This window comes from Amblyomma maculatum, chromosome 5 (assembly GCF_055883805.1).
Source record: "Amblyomma maculatum isolate TAMU_Amacu chromosome 5, ASM5588380v1, whole genome shotgun sequence".
NCBI lineage: Eukaryota > Metazoa > Arthropoda > Arachnida > Ixodida > Ixodidae > Amblyomma > Amblyomma maculatum.
In genome coordinates, this window is record NC_139348.1 from 117,501,737 (window position 1) to 117,517,778 (window position 16,042).

The window sequence follows — 16,042 nt, forward strand, 5'->3', positions numbered from 1 at the left end:
CGCACATAACTGAGAGCAAATTCAGAGCAAAGCCTAACTTGCACTGTGGATGTGTGAAAGCGAGAGCATTGTTGGTGCTGTTGAGAGATCAGGCGCGTTGCCTTTACAATTTATTTGAGCCATTTTTCTTTTTGCTCTTAATGCATAAAATTTAAATCATGCATTGTTGCTTATCTTCATTTTTATGTTTTAATTGCTTGTTTTTTTTACGCCTTCCCCGCAAGACGAGCGGAGTTATGAAGATCTTCACATGGAGTCGGCTTGTAGCGCCTAACGCACTCGACTAGTAGAAGGCTCGATTTCTAGTAGTGGATCGATTTCGAGCATAAACAGAATTTTGTTCTCAAGTTTCAGTTCTTGAGGACGCTCTTCTGTGACCCGCGCTGATTACAGCCTCTAATGACGCTGCTCATCATCCGAGGAATGTTTCTGCATCAAACGACGGTAAATAACCATGACAGAAAAATATTTGCATGCACTTCCCTATATCACTAATCCTATTGCAATGGAAAGCATAATTCTACTATAGGCCCAGGAAGACAGCTACATTAAACCAGGTTCCTTCAGTACCGGCTTCCAAAAGTTATAGCAGGCTTAAAAGAGGAAACGATATTTAGTTAGAGCCATATTTAAAAAAAACATTGAATTGAGATGGCATACTCAACCTAAGCTTTTTCTAAATCATCGTCGAATTAAACAAGGATATGACCTATTCTATATTGCAACCCATTAGGTACCACGAAACATGACATTTGTCAAATTACACCCTCCGGCAGTTTTAGCGTAGCCGGGAGGTAGCCATTGCCCACGATGATTCATTTTCTACCCGCAGATGAAGTCGGAGATGGGCCGAGCAGATCCATACCAATTTGTTGAAAGCGTTATGTCGGGGGCGGTATGGAGTTGAGTCGTACGGTTGGTCTCATCGTGCGCGCCCTCCGTCACTGCCACTCACGGCACGTTTTCACGTAACGGACGATGTTGGCAGGTAGCCCCAACCAGTAATATCTATCTTGGATCCGATGCAACTGTCGCGCCATCCTGATATGTCCTACTGTCAGCTAATCGTGGAACGCCTGCAAGATTTCCTTTTGGAGTTCCTGAGGTACAGCATGGAGGTATGTGGTCTTGTTGGGTACGAAATTCTTCACGAGGATGTGGTTGTGCAATGCAAAGGACGACGACTGATGCCTGAAGACCGTAGAAGAAAGAAGCCGTGTTGCCTTCGATATGATCCACCAGGTCTCTCAACAAAGGGTCCGAGCTCTGCTGCTGTGCAAAACTGGTGGTGCTTACTGGTTCCAAGAAGGCTTCGTCGTTGTCTTCCTTCGGAGGTGCTTTAATAGGGGCCCGCGACAAGCAGTCTGCGTCTGAATGCTTGCGACCAGGCTTGTATACCTTCGTGATGTCGAAATATTGCAGGCGTAAGCTGCACCGCGCAAGGCGGCCGGAGGTGTCTTTCAAACTGGCAAGCCAGCAGAGTGCTTGCTGATCGCTTACTACCTGGAACGGTCGACCGTATAGGAACAGATGGAATTTTCACGGAGCCCAGATGATCGCGAGACATTCATTCTCGGTCGTCGAATAATTGGTTTCGGCTATTGAGAGGGACCTGCCAGCGTAAGCGACACCTTTTTCTACTCCAGCATTCCTCTGCGTGAGGACAGCCATATAACCAAGCTGCTTGCGTCGGTATAAATTCTAGACTCAGCATATTCATCAAAGTTAGCTAGGACAGCTGAGGTCTGTAAGCGGCGCATGAGTTCATCGAAGGCTTCTGTTGCCGCGCTTTCCATTCAAATGGTACGTCTGCCTTTCTAAGCAGAGTCAAAGGTTCGGCTAGGTGCAAAATGGTCTTCACGAATCGTCGGTAATACCCGCAAAATGCGAGGAATCAGCCCACAGCTTTCTTATCACCTGGCTGGGGAAACTGAGCGATCGCAGCTGTTTTCTTGGAGTCTGGTTGAACACCGCTCTTGCAAACGGTGTAGCCCAGGAACAACAGCTCCTCGTAAGCGAACCGGCACTTCTCTGCTTTCAGTATTAGCCCTGGCGATTTGATTGCGTCGAGCACAGAGCAAAGCCTTTTCAGGAGGCCAGAAAAGGTTGAAAAGAAGGCAACGACGTCGTTTAAGTACACCAGACAAACAAGGCACTTTACGGCGGCCGCTACCCATTACTCGTTGGAACGTCTTGGGTGCGGAGAAGATTCTGAATGGAATTACCTTGAACTGGAAAAGGCCGTCTGGTGTGATGAGCGCAGTCTCCTCGCGGTCTCTTTCGTTGACTTAAATTTTCCAGTAGCCGCTCTTTACGTTCATCGATGAAAAGTACCTTGCATTTCAGAACCGGTCGAGTCAGTTGTCGATGCGAGGGAGAGCGTCAACATCCTTATTTGTCATGCTGTTTAGGGGACGGTAATGAACGCAAAAAATAAGTTTCTCATCTTTCTTTTTCACCAGAACTTTTAGTGCCGCCCAGGGGCTCTTTGATGGCTGGATAACGTCGTCATAAAACATTTTTTCGACTTGCTGGCGGATGGAGTGGCGCTGTCGCGGCAATAGGCGGCAGAGGTATTGGCCCAGAGGTCGAATACGTTCGTTCGTGATAATGCGGTGATGGGCCAACGAAGTTTGTAGTATCTTCGAAGCTGACAAAAAGCACTAGCTGTAGCTTTCAAGAAAAACGCGAATCTGGTCTTGTCTGCCTTGAGGTAGTGCCGCGTTAACGTCTAATATTGGCCGCCTGGCTTGGTTGGGTGCATCATTCTTAAGGTGACTGGGAAGGTTGAAGACAATTCGGGTGTCCTTTGGCTCATCAAGGTATGCGGTCGTCATGCATTTAGTCACGCGCCGTTATTTTTCAGTGAAGTTCAGGACGAGCACTTTAGCATGTCTATGGCTGAAATGGGCGATGCCTCTTGCGATGATTCCCAGTCCAGGCTCCAAAAGCAACAGGGTCTTTCCCTCGACGATGCGTTCGGCGGTTTCGATGTGTATACACTGCCCATGCTGACTACGCCGCTTGATCGGGGCCGCACGGAATTTGCTAATGCCAATGACAAACGCTTTATGTACCTGAAGATCACTTTGCTTAGACATTGACCAATGTTTCTATTACTTTCGCCTATTGGACGAGCAGGTTTAATTTCATTTTTTGCGGCCATTCTCTTTTCTTATTTACTCTGCCAGTGCCTTACAGTGCAGGAAAGGTACATGTTACAGTCCAGCCACAAGAGTGTCGGTAACCTTATTTTAATATTAGCTGGGGAAAACTGCTATGGCGTAAAATAAAGAGAGGAGACTCCCTTATCTGCTAGTGGCCCAATTTCTTCGCGCACACTCGCTTGCTGAACTACAAAGGTTGGTTGGTTGGTTTGGGTGGGTTTAACGTCCCAAAGCGACTCAGGCTATGAGAGACGCCGTAGTGGAGGACTCCGGAAATTTCGACCACCTGGGGTTCTTTAACGTGCACTGACATCGCACAGCACACGGGCACCTTGCTTTTCGCCTCCATCGAAAAGTGGCCGCCGAGGCCGGGATTCGATCCCGCGTCCTGGGGAACAGTAGTCGAGCGCCGTAACCACTGCGCCACACCGGCGGGGAACAAAGAAAGATATGAAACACAAAATTGTGCAGTGTTAGGACACATTATACATTCATTATGGGTCACTTAGCAAACACGAGCTACTGAGACTCTGGTCCAACCCAAGAAAAAACTACCCCGTGCATTACACGTCTAGCTTTTGGTGCGGTGCAGAGAGAGCTAAAAACAGAAAAGGGGGGGTTTGTTACAGAAAGCCTGCAGATTGACCCAGGTGGCAAAGACGAGTTACTGACATTTCGGTCGAAATAAAGGATATGCTCATAGAGACGACACGTAATTGAAGGCATGCCGCACGATGTTCGCCAAGGGTAACAAATTGAATTGCAGAGACTAAAATCATATCAGGTTATCAGAAAGTAATTTGGGTGGATCAGATTAGGAAGTGTGCGCCGATTATATGAAAGCAGCTAACACAGAACCAGTTTGATTGAATTGACGTAACAGATGCATTTCCTAGAAGTGGGCATAATAAGGCAGATGATGATTTCTGATACCAGTTGCCCCATATTTTCTATTCAGTTGTCACTGCAAAAATCTCGAATTTCTTGTGAACTAGTCAATAGAATTTTTGGCGCATAGGGTCTTTAAAAGAGGCTTGGCCACAATTTTTGTTTCAGTTTGACTGCCATGAATTTCAAATCGTTGACGCGTTACTTAGTTTCGCGGTGACTGAAGATACACGCAATGTCTCGGTAATTCCTTTGTGCCAGTGCGTGGTATGGTGTATTTATTTGGATCATGTAAAAATCTACCAAATAATAACATATTAAGAAGCCATTAAATTTTTCCCGCTACTTTTGTATACAAAGGTTAAGCCAGTCACAATCATCATGTATACAAAATATCGGCGTCTCCAGGAAATTCCATCTTTCAGAACAAGTAAATGATCAAAGAACAAACGCTAGATACAGTATGAGGAGCACACAGCAGAGAATGACACGGTATATGATGATACCTGCATCTGCAGAGTGAAAACAATGGCATGCGCGAGAATAAGGAGTCCAGTATGCGTATTTACAAACGAAAATGACGCAATTGCTCCTTCCGCAAAAAGCAAGCAGTTTCATGAATATACAAGACTACCGTAAAACTGCTCACAAGCAGCGAATGCAGCATTGATTCATATCCTTCACCCACTTAATATTCCATACAAATCACTTTCATGGGCTGAGGCTCCCATGGGCGCAATTACGGTTTTCATTTCTGCTTTCATTCAGGTATTTTGAAACTGCTCCCCGAGAACGTATCCCAACTGTGCCTGATGTAACATAGAAATACTGAATTGACCAAGGCCATCAATGCCTCTCAAACAATTCGCCGTTTGGATACGGCTTTCAAAGCAATGTCAATGAACGAAGGCCGAGAATGTTTTGTAGAAAATGACATGCTCACATTTATGAGAAAACGATATTTATGCATAATTTATTTATTAGGTATTTTCTTAATAATAGAAGTTGGTATTCTAGAAGACAACAATCTTAATTTATGGTTGTATCCTTTGAAGTTGGATGAGAGCACAATATATATGCACAGTCATGACCTACTTCTTGTAGCGACTTTTACTGCACTGTCTTAGTTAAATTTCATTTTCTATTTTGGTAAGAATACCATGTCTCAGAAGTGGGTTGTCATCGTCAGCGCTGTATCTGGAAGAGATAAATACTAATTTGTCGACAGGTTTGAGATTTCCAGCTAGGTTATATTCCAAACACATCACAACTTCCCTTATAACATGACATTCATTGCTAAAGCGGAAATTTAAAAAAGAAAACACATAGCACTACTGCAGGTTGCCTTATATCATGAATTAACATATATAACTGGATTCAACTCGCTTAAAATACGTTGAGGGTCCTGAATGGGGATAAAAACTAATATATGCACTTGGGTGCAAGAAATGTTACTAATATACTCCAGAGTTGCTTGTGTGACCAAGACCAACCAGGGGTTTATATTACTGTAACTGCCAAAACTAATCAGGCTGCATATTTTATTTTCAGACGCTCAAGTAAAACGCTCATGGCATACTTATATGGGAAGGAGAACGTCTACCTTTAACTTTTTTTTTATGTTCTGTGTGCGTTAAGGGCTCCACGAAACGTGAAGTAAACCGTGCCATCTGGTTACATTTAGCAAGGACAGTGCGTCATGCGGCCTTCCGCCCAATATGGTATTTCACCAATGGAAACGCTGCTGAGTGTATGTGTAGTATCAGAGGAAAACTGGATACTATCAATTATACCACTAAGGCGGAAACTAAGTGTGAAACTAATGTTTATGCACCATTGCAGTCTCCGGAAATGTTCACTGTATTTCTGTGTAACGCGTCGAAATAGATGAGCGCTGACCGGTAAGTTTATTTTGTGTTGCGCTATAGTCTACCGTAGCACATGAGTATTCCCGGAAGCGCCTGCGTTTGGTTCCTGCTGCGCTGACACCTCTTTCGTTTGCATCCGTTATCAAGGGCATATACCCTTCCCCTCAACCAATGACGTCCACATTCCTGAGATTGAGATTACAGCTCTTCTCAGAGGAGCAGAGTGGGCCTCGAAGATATTCTTTAGAGATAACTCTAGGTGGAGACGGACTATTCTCGCACGTGCGTAGAGCTCATGGGCATATGAGAGCGTTGGAACACGTCCGTGCTAACAAAAAATGCATCTAAAATACATTCTTTGGTGGGATGAGTTCCTGGACATTAGCATACTATGGCCAATAAAAAGGAGAAAAGTAGCCAAAATCGAGACTTGAGAAGCACCACACACAAGGCGACAGTAGCGTAAGTCCACCTCCCTAATTGCGTGGAGCAAGCACTTGCTTGCTCCACGCTTCGAGATGTGCTGAAAAGCAGCAACGCAACATGGTCCGTCAAGAAAAACCTTACTCCTAAAATACAGCTCGCACAGCAACAGCTACACCTCACTCTTGCAGGGTTTTTCAGTTCTTCACTTATAGTTGAACGGTGTGTATTCATTGGAACAGTGTCGACAATGTGATATTTGCGGTGTTTTTGTGCTTTTCGTGTCAATGCACTTCATCTATCTTAGAACTGGAGCCAAAATATCTAACCTTTGAGACCGTGCTAAGGTTTGACAAAGACTTGCTGTTTATTTTTACACCGTAAACTTTTTGCAAGCCTTTCATTTTGATGTTTTCAATTTACCACATCTCATCCAACCTCTCTATCGGCCTGCCTCCGTTTTCCCAAAGGGCTTGAAAAATGTCACAGCAAGTCTTCGTCAAAATGTCGCAGCGATCGATGACATTGCAAATGAAGTTTAAATAAAAATTTTCAAAGGGGTCCGCTAGAGGCCAAGAGATAACAGTTTCCTCAATACAGAATTAACGTGAACACGAGTTTGTCAGTCTAGACAGTTTCCCTCTGCGCAAGTGTCACTTGATTGATAACTCACAGGAAAAATACACAATGGGCCTGTGCGGCACGGTTTCTGCGGTCTGGGTTGAAACATGTCGCGGTTTAGCACCATCTCAATAACAACATACTTGGTTTGAAGGTTTGAAGCAAATAAAAAGGCAGTTCTATGCTGTAGTGGAAATGCGTGCTAGCGTTGAAAAAGCTACTTACCTCGCTTTTTAGCGGCATTTTTTAGAGATCAGGCCGTCTAACTATGTGGTTTCTTTTTGTGTCGTTCACAGTGTGCTGCTGATGGTATTAGTAAAAATTGTGGCAGGACAGAGGCAGCGATTATAAAGCCGAAATAAGCCTCAAGTAAAATTTCTCTATGTGAGCTCTTCTACCCTACATCAGGATACATGGCTAATGTTGCCCGCATATATTTTGAGATCCCTTATTTCTATGTCACCCAGATATGTCAGTTAGATATGCTGGACTGTAAACGTTCCCTTAAAACACGACAAAACTTTAGTTCACAACAACCCGAATATCCTCGTAGAAATAGCTCCAGCTATTTTTACTTTGCATTGAATGTATTTCATTCTAAATGCTTTCCGCCGCTTCGATAAATTCCAACTTTTACATTGCATCGCTATGTCGGGTCAGCATTAAGCATCCTATGCTGAAGGCAATTTAACTTTAATTCAAACGTGGCGACGCTGTCGAATGAAAGCTTTCATATCGTTATGTCCAAAAGAAGCTGGCGGCTATGACAAGACGAATGGGCAAGGCAAGAGGATCACGCATATACAGGGCTAGCTCTCGAACTTAGAAGCGGACCAGTTTGGTAAGAGTCGCGCCATTATAGGGTAACTAAAATCATTGCTTGAAACGTCTTGGCTAAGTTTTGGGTTAGACACTAAAATCGTCCACCGCTAAACCATCAACGAAGTTGATTGTCTGGTCTGCCACTATCTCTGTCTAAAATCTGCCTGAATAGGACGTTCCGAGAATCATGCCAGGCTCATTAAGGTGGCTTTCCTGAGAATATATGAAGGGGGTCTTAAAGTCAGAGAACGTTGTCTGCCCTGGCACGATTGAACATCACAAAGTTGGTTATCTGTTTAAAAGGGTTTGCCAAAGGAATATAAAACACGAGCCCGCGTATGACATTGTAATGCAGTTCTGCGCGTATGTAGAGGTTACAAATGCGTATACAATAAGGCAATAGCTCTGACGCAGCATTCTAGTGACCTCTAAAAGCTTTTCACGCTGTTGACTGAACGTCATCTTGCGATCTGGTGTCCGGCACAGTCATTCGAAAAAAAGAATCAGTCCCTATATTCACAGACACTTTAGCATAGTCTTGCAACTTCTAGTTATATCGTTCCTGAAAATATCACCACACTAAGTTTTCTAGGTTCGCGACTAATTATTTTGCTCAGCCGTGATGTGTGCTGTTTCGGGTTCGTTGACCGGCATAGGACAGTGATATCGTATACAGCTCTCTATTCTCGCCACTGTCCATCCATCAGGTCACATGTGCTTGTTCCTCCATCCGCAAAACTATTTGACATCTGTAATGGCCTATGTAACTAGGGTGCTGCCGAAGGAATAGCTGCTCCTGCCTGTAGATAGGCAAAGGCAGAAATTTGAGAGCATGGCTCATATCATATACTCGTCATGTGTCTAGTCTCCAACGGTGTCGCGATATTCATTGCAAATGTGGCTTTTAAATGTCGCTTTCAACGTGCTACTTTGTTTTGGTGGCAAACAACTGTGAAGTATTTTCTGCTCGTGGACTTCGCAGTGTTAAATATTTATTGCCAGAAAGTTTGCAGTTGGGGGGGGGGGACGGTTCGCCCGAATGGAAAACGACATTATTCGCTGGCTGCTGAGGCTAGATATTGGCTTCAACGTTATCTCTCCCGCTTGTGTGGTGAGCTTCAGCAATCGTGTCCCTCTCCTCGAAAGTAAAATTCGTACTTTGGCGAGGTTGTTTTTATACTCAAAAATAACAATCAACTAATTATTGTATTGTATACATTAGCTTCGTACTCCAGCATCACTCATGACACAATTGATGGAGAAGTAAAACCTATACATCCAACCTCCATAAAATGTTTTTATTCCTTCTGCTGTGTTTTCTCTCGTCTAAGAAAAGGTTACGTTGTGGAAAACAAATTTCCCTTTCCGAATCTGTCGTTATAACTGATTTAAGCCCCCACCAAGCAGTTCGGAGAGGCCAAGTATCCCTAGCTTTGTTCCAAACCTTTTGGTGAAGAGAGAAACCGAGTTTCCTGATGAATCTCTTTAAGTCTATATGTCTGTCGTCCTCTTCAAAGCACGCATGCCGTGCCGTTTTGGATGTTGATGCTTACAACCATATTTGTTTGCCTGTAACAGCAGAGCGACCCACTTCCAGTTATCTCCTGTCGGATCCAGTGCTAGACTTACACTGGCGCCTCACGAGTGACCCGACGAGTTTTAATTATGTCAACGTCGGAATGAAAAGAAATAAATGAGCAATTGAAGAAATAACAAAGTATGTTACTTGTAGTTATGGAGTGCCAACGTGGCCGCAGTTATTCTTGTTCCTAATATATTTGCACTCCTAATGTATGCGCAACATACTCATCTATACATCAAGAAAACAAAACTCTATAGAACAGAACCCACTCATCGTAAGCCATTGTATCCACTTTTTCGCCACAACACTCATCTTTTGACCTCAGATTACGGTACTGTCCAAGACGTATGCAATGATCAGCCTAAGATAAAATCTGCTTATTACTTATAGTAAACATAATTAGTTTAATGTAACAACAGTTCCGCTTTATTTTTGCCCATGTCTTATTCGAGAGATTCAGACACACTATGTCGTGGAGCTTGAATTACATGATATTGTTTTATTGGCGAAGCCTTCCATGCTTCATGAGCAGCCACACCAGACCAAGGACTGTCGCCACAACCTGTCATCAAAGCGTGTCCTCACGGGCTGACACTTCGAACAACACCCATGTCAAGTATTGAAGTCTAACCGCCAACATTCAACTCCTCAGCTGAGCTCGCAAACGACTACTCTAAGCCGACTGCATGATAACGCTTCCGTAATTTTCCTTGTCAAGTGTAAGGACACTGAAGGGCACTGTGAGAAAAGATAGTTAAAATCATCGTGGTTAAAATAAGCAAGGCAAAAAATATAACAATGAACACAAATTTCTCCCAGAGTAGGTATTTTAAAAGGTGCCGCAAGCGTATTGAAAACTACGAAAGAGAAAATATAAACAAAGCCAAAACAACAAGTCTCCCTTTAGGGAGACGATTTGCGCCATCTATCAAGTTTCACACAAAACACCAGAGCACAGCAGTTTCCCGCAGCTCTAATAACAGAGCAGCAACTAAGCATCGAGCCTCAAACTACTCTTGAATCATAGAGAAGAACGCGTGAGAAAAGAAAGGCATAATAAAAGAATAATGCACCGCGTAATCGGCAGCGGTGAGATAAACGCTTTTACATTACTACATTTTAACAGAGTGCATTCTTGATTTTTATTACGTATGCAATAATGAAAGTTATAGTTTACACTTGATTTATCAGAATGACCACTTTCCCCTTGTGCTGGACTGTATGCACAAATGTGGCTTTGGACTTAACACCTAACAGGCTCTTTTGAAATGCACCAAGCATTCGTTCTTGGACACTAATGGAGGAAGATAAAAAATCATCCTGCAGTGACTGCAGTGGCCGAGGCTCCCCAGCCACCCATCTTTGCTGCAGTTTGAAGAGGCTATGCTTGTAATTTTGCCATTTTAACACTGTAGCTTCGATATCCAATTTTTGCTGAAAATGCGGTCTTCTCGTCATTTCATTTCTTTTGAGTGAAATATCATCAACCTGCCCTTGGGTAGGAATTCCACTACGGCGTCTCTCATAGCCTGAGTCGCTTTGTGACGTTAAACCCTACAAAGCAACCAACCTTGGGTACGAATAACAAATTCGAGTATCACGTTTAAAATGAACAGCTGAGATGGAATATCAGACCACGGTACAGTTTGATCAAGAGGCAAATCAACTAAACCTAACTCATGTTACCACGCTCTTGGAGCGCAGCTAAAGCGGGTCTTTACATTTTTTAGAGTAGACGGCATATTTTAGCTGCTTGAAAATATTTTCTAATGAGCCTGTGCGGAAACATACGTGGACAAGATAAAAAGTTTGTAAATTACGCAACAAATACGGATAGTTAGCCGAAGATGAGAGCCATTAACGATCTCAAGCCCGTAAAGACGGAGCTTACGAGTGTCCTGTTACTTGATTCGCGGCATTGAAGAACTAACGACTCCCCTGACAAGTCCCTTTCACGGTGATGTTACTTTCGATTAGACCCCTCTGTATGATTTCACCTTCAAAAAACAACTTGCTCCTAAAGTGGCATACTGAACTCCCCCAATTTGATCGACCAACCCCATCGGTGTTTTGTGCTGACGAATGCTCGTTGGCATCGTCGCTGTTCTCCAGCTTTGCGTAGGGAAAAAGTATGTTGTTGCATTCATCGGCGGCTACTTAAGTTACCCTTATGCTCCTAACTCTGTAGGCATTGGATGTGCCTACAGAATGAGCCTCATCCTAATTTTTGAGATATCGGTCAGTCTATATCTAGCATTGTGCGCCTCCAACCGGCATTGATTTCAGCAAACTGTAGTCAGTCACGTGGCTTGTTTGAAGCAATTTTTCATGCGTGGCCCTTTAATTCAGGCTACAGGTTTCGGCTGACACCACGATGAGGCGAATAGTCGGAGAGGCTTGTGTTTATTTAGTCGCATATTTTTATATAAGAGCTCTGGTCGTAATAAAATGCAAAGTTTTAAACTGAAGTACTCCGATGGTGGAATTTCATTGGTTTCTTGAGCACATGCTTGAGTGCATTTTTTTTAAGGAACTTGTGAATGTTAAAATGCAATCTTGAAAGAAATCCAAGACCACAAGGGAGCAAAAGAAAGCATTGAGGGCTCGGTTCAGTTTACTGCTTCACTGCATCTAAACATCAGGGAAGAAAGTATAAGAGACGTTATGTGTAACATACAGGCACTGAATAGCCACCTCATGTAACAGGCCAGCAGCCTTAAGACTTAGTACTATGACGGAAACACAAGGTTGCTGACAAGGCTCGTATAAACTTGTTGGACATCAGCTGTACTTGTCATCACATTATTGAAGATAAAGAAACCTCCAAGCACGTGTATTTTTCCGTCGAACACAAGGAAGCTCGCCCTAACTGAATTCATTAAGGGGCACTCTAAATATTTGGCTCGTAAGGACGAACGTTTAGGAACGGGCACAAACTTTAGAGAACTACATTTTATTATGGAGCTGCTTGCTTTATTGGCTCCATAGAGGGTAGCAAAGTGCTATTTCGGCATTGCGTTGCAATTAGTGTAGTCTTAGGGAAAGGTCCTGAGGATGCCTTACCACTTAAGGAACCACCATCGCATTTGAAGCGCAACTGCCATGAAAAGAAACCTGTCATTGCTCCTCCAGCCTCAAAGCTGGAAGGTACTTCGCGCTAGTTTGTATTTCATGAAGGTTTTCGTTTCATTTTATAACTCGACATACGCTTCTAATGCGACCCTCAAATTACACTATCAGCTTCACAAAATCGGAATTTTGTAATAGCACAATAAATGTTTTCATGACTCCATCAAACTTGCCACTTTATCAGTTCTTATCACCATTCCTGTGTCATCACTGATATCAAGAACATTCCTTTTCGCACGTCCATGAGTAGCATTTTTTTGCAATAATGAGGGACAACCTATTACTCTGTGATTGATTGGTTCATAGGAAGGGAAAGACGCAGTATCTGTCACACTTGTTACGTGGACACCTGAACCGCGCCGTAAGGGAAGGGATGAAGGTGGGAGTGAAAGTGGAAAGAGAGAAAGGGGAGCCGTAGTGGAGGGCTACGGAGTAATATTACTCTGTGGCCTTTTTTCTACTTTGAAATGGTTAATTTTCACACAATCGTTCAGACGAGATTGCACATTGCCTTTGCACATAACTATGCCAGCGCTTTATCTGATGCTATGCAGTCTGTGAAGCTAATTTATTTCATTTTGACCGGTACTTATCGATGATGGAATTGTTACTGCTTAATCTGAGTGAGTGCTTAAGTCACCTATTGCAAAAAAGGCCCTTGATTACCTAACGCTACTTACTTGGTAATTTCAGTCTTGCTGCCTGCTTTGTATTCGTAAGCTTGTATTTGTATTGTATTTGTATTCGTTTTGTGTTCACTATATACTAAGGTCCTGAATGCATAAAATCATTATCTAAATACTAAAATTAACGCTTATAAATCTAAGTTTATTACATCGAAAACATTCTTCACATGGTTGTGACAATGCAACAGAGACAAACTAAGAAATGGTAGGACACTGAAACCTCTTTATATAGGGATAGATTGATTGCATGAAGTAGGCCCCTTGGCTACTCTGAACAAGCTACTTCGATGGCTTTCGAAGTGCCTAATGCTTGCGCCTCTGTGCAGCAAAACATTGCCGCTAGCAAAGAACATTGGAGAAAAAGCAGGAAAGGCAGTTAGATAGTGAGGAATATTGAATAAATTTTTGCATGGATCGTGTCACGTAGCAGTAATGTTCGACATAAATTGGCTTACGTTTTGCCTCCGAGCCGAGTTAAGCGCACACATCGCCATAATTAGGCCTGGGCAAGCATGCAATGCAAACCTTAGAGGCCATTTTGTTCTACCTTTATCTCTGTACTGTGTGAAATTATAATTTCGATGTTATACTGAACATAAAGCGCTATGATGCATCAAATCAAATCAAGTATTTCTTGTGATGAACGTCATAAAATTGTTCCTGCTTCGAAACGCGCAGCTTCAGAAACTATAGTATTTAAAGCCTATATCGGCACCGCAGTGCCGCAAATTTCATTGCCTGATGTGCTTCGCCTCGGGAATGTTTTTCATGCATGTTTACCTGGTTTCTCTTACTGCGGACAAAAACAGGTGATGCGCAAGGAATGGGCAGTAATTATGTTTACGTCGAGTGCACCACTTTTCTTTTTAAGATTCCTATTCTCCACATTGGTCATCGGAGCGACAACGACTAATTCTTGTTACATAATGGATTCAGGACATGCGCCCTTCCAGCTAATTTTTAAAACATCTATAATAATTTGTTGTCGTTTTCCTGGCAATGCAGAGACATATACGATACATTTGACAAACGTAAAATATTTTCGTATTCACGCATTGCTGTACGACAAATGACAATGAGAAACACTGGCTTTACTACACAGCACAAGAAACCCGGCATAGCATGCCCACAGCACGTTGTATACTCTGTTTCTCTACGTTGTGGCAAAGAATTAATCTTCCAAACCAGCTAATCTATCAATAAACGATTAATAGAACGCAGCTATTATTTTTCCTGTTCATCGTGCACCAACCAACCAGTGCATTGTCGCAAATGCGACAGCAATGTTAAGTATTTCCTTGTTTTCAACAGACGACCATTCTAAAAAGATTAAATAATAAGCTTCCACGCGAAATAATGGAAGCCACCTTGATCATGTGTGCAAGGATCAATGCGTCAGCACAGCCTCTGTTTTTCTTTCTAGCAAATACATTGCTTTCATCTCTGGTTTTTGCCTGATGTCGTATTTGATTTTTTTGGTGGTCTTTACACGCTGTCATTTTATATATTTTGTGTAATATTTTTAATTTTTCGTGTATAGTTCACACCTTCTCAATTCATGTATTTTTATCATTTTCTTCTATTCTGTTGCCAATGGCAATCGTATTTTTTAATTTTTTCTTGGATTCTGTTTTGTTATTTCAATAGTTGGCTTTCGATTTTGTTCGAACATTTGATCACTCCCCATTCCTTCATGTGCCGCTCATTTTGTTGTCTCACATATTCATCGGCGGTTTAAAAAAAAAACTTTCATGAAATCTTTTTCTGTGCTTCCACTATATTAACCAATGAAGCTCGTTGAGAACTGAAAATATTGCTGATTTTGTTACGTACTGTTTGATGCTTCCTCATTTTATCTGGACTTACGTCATGTTGCTTTTTGTGTTAATCGTGGGTAAGGCTTATCGATTCATCGATATGTAATCTTATTGTTGTTTGTTCCACTCGGCGCCTTGCTTTTGTACGTGATGGTTTTTTGTCACGGGTTTAGGTTTTCGTTCCCCTCATGGCTGTTTTTTATGCGAACATATTGTTGTGCCATAGGGGCATACAAAAATAAAGTTCCAGTTCAGCGCTTGTTCCCCCGTGCTTTGTTCTTGTCCGGCAACGAGCTGCAAACAAAAACGGTGGAAAAGCTAGCCTGGCAGCCTGTCCTCTTGAAACAAAACATCACCTTACTTTCAGTGCATCCTGTCATCGTGCAACTCTCATTTTCAGAAAAAGAATAGACCTACAATAGTAACTATGAATTGAAAATACATTGTTTTCTTGATGACAAAAATTACACTATTTGTTCAGGAGACGAAAAGAAGGATAAAGGTACTCTCCTGACAGGTTGGCTATTAGAAGGGTCAAATTTTAGGTCGGTGATATCTACATTGAGATGCAGCTCGCGAAAAAGAATGATCTATCATGTTTCTGCATTATATCATCCTAAACAGTTCTTGGAATTTTGCGGTTGGCATTTTGTCATTCTTGCCTGCTGGAATGTGTAAATATTCAGTAAAGCTCATTCGGGCATATATAAGAGCCATATTTGCTCAACAGCTTTCACACGAATACTCAGTAGCTCTTGTGAGGAGTGTTCGCAAGTAACCAAGTACAAATGCATGCTTCCATGCTTGTCCTGCTTCTGATTGGCCTCGCGACTACGTATGCTGCCCTAGGAAGGAGATACCAGCAAGCAGTTCTGAGGTTTTGCAGTAAGTTCTATTTGCTCTACGTTCATCTTCAGAGCACGTACGACATGTGTGAAACCTATGTTGCATTGAATCAGCCCTAAAGACTAGTGTCTTTCTCTTATCATGTATTTTGGGAAAGCCTCAGCAAAATTTATTATTTTGCTAGGCATAACTA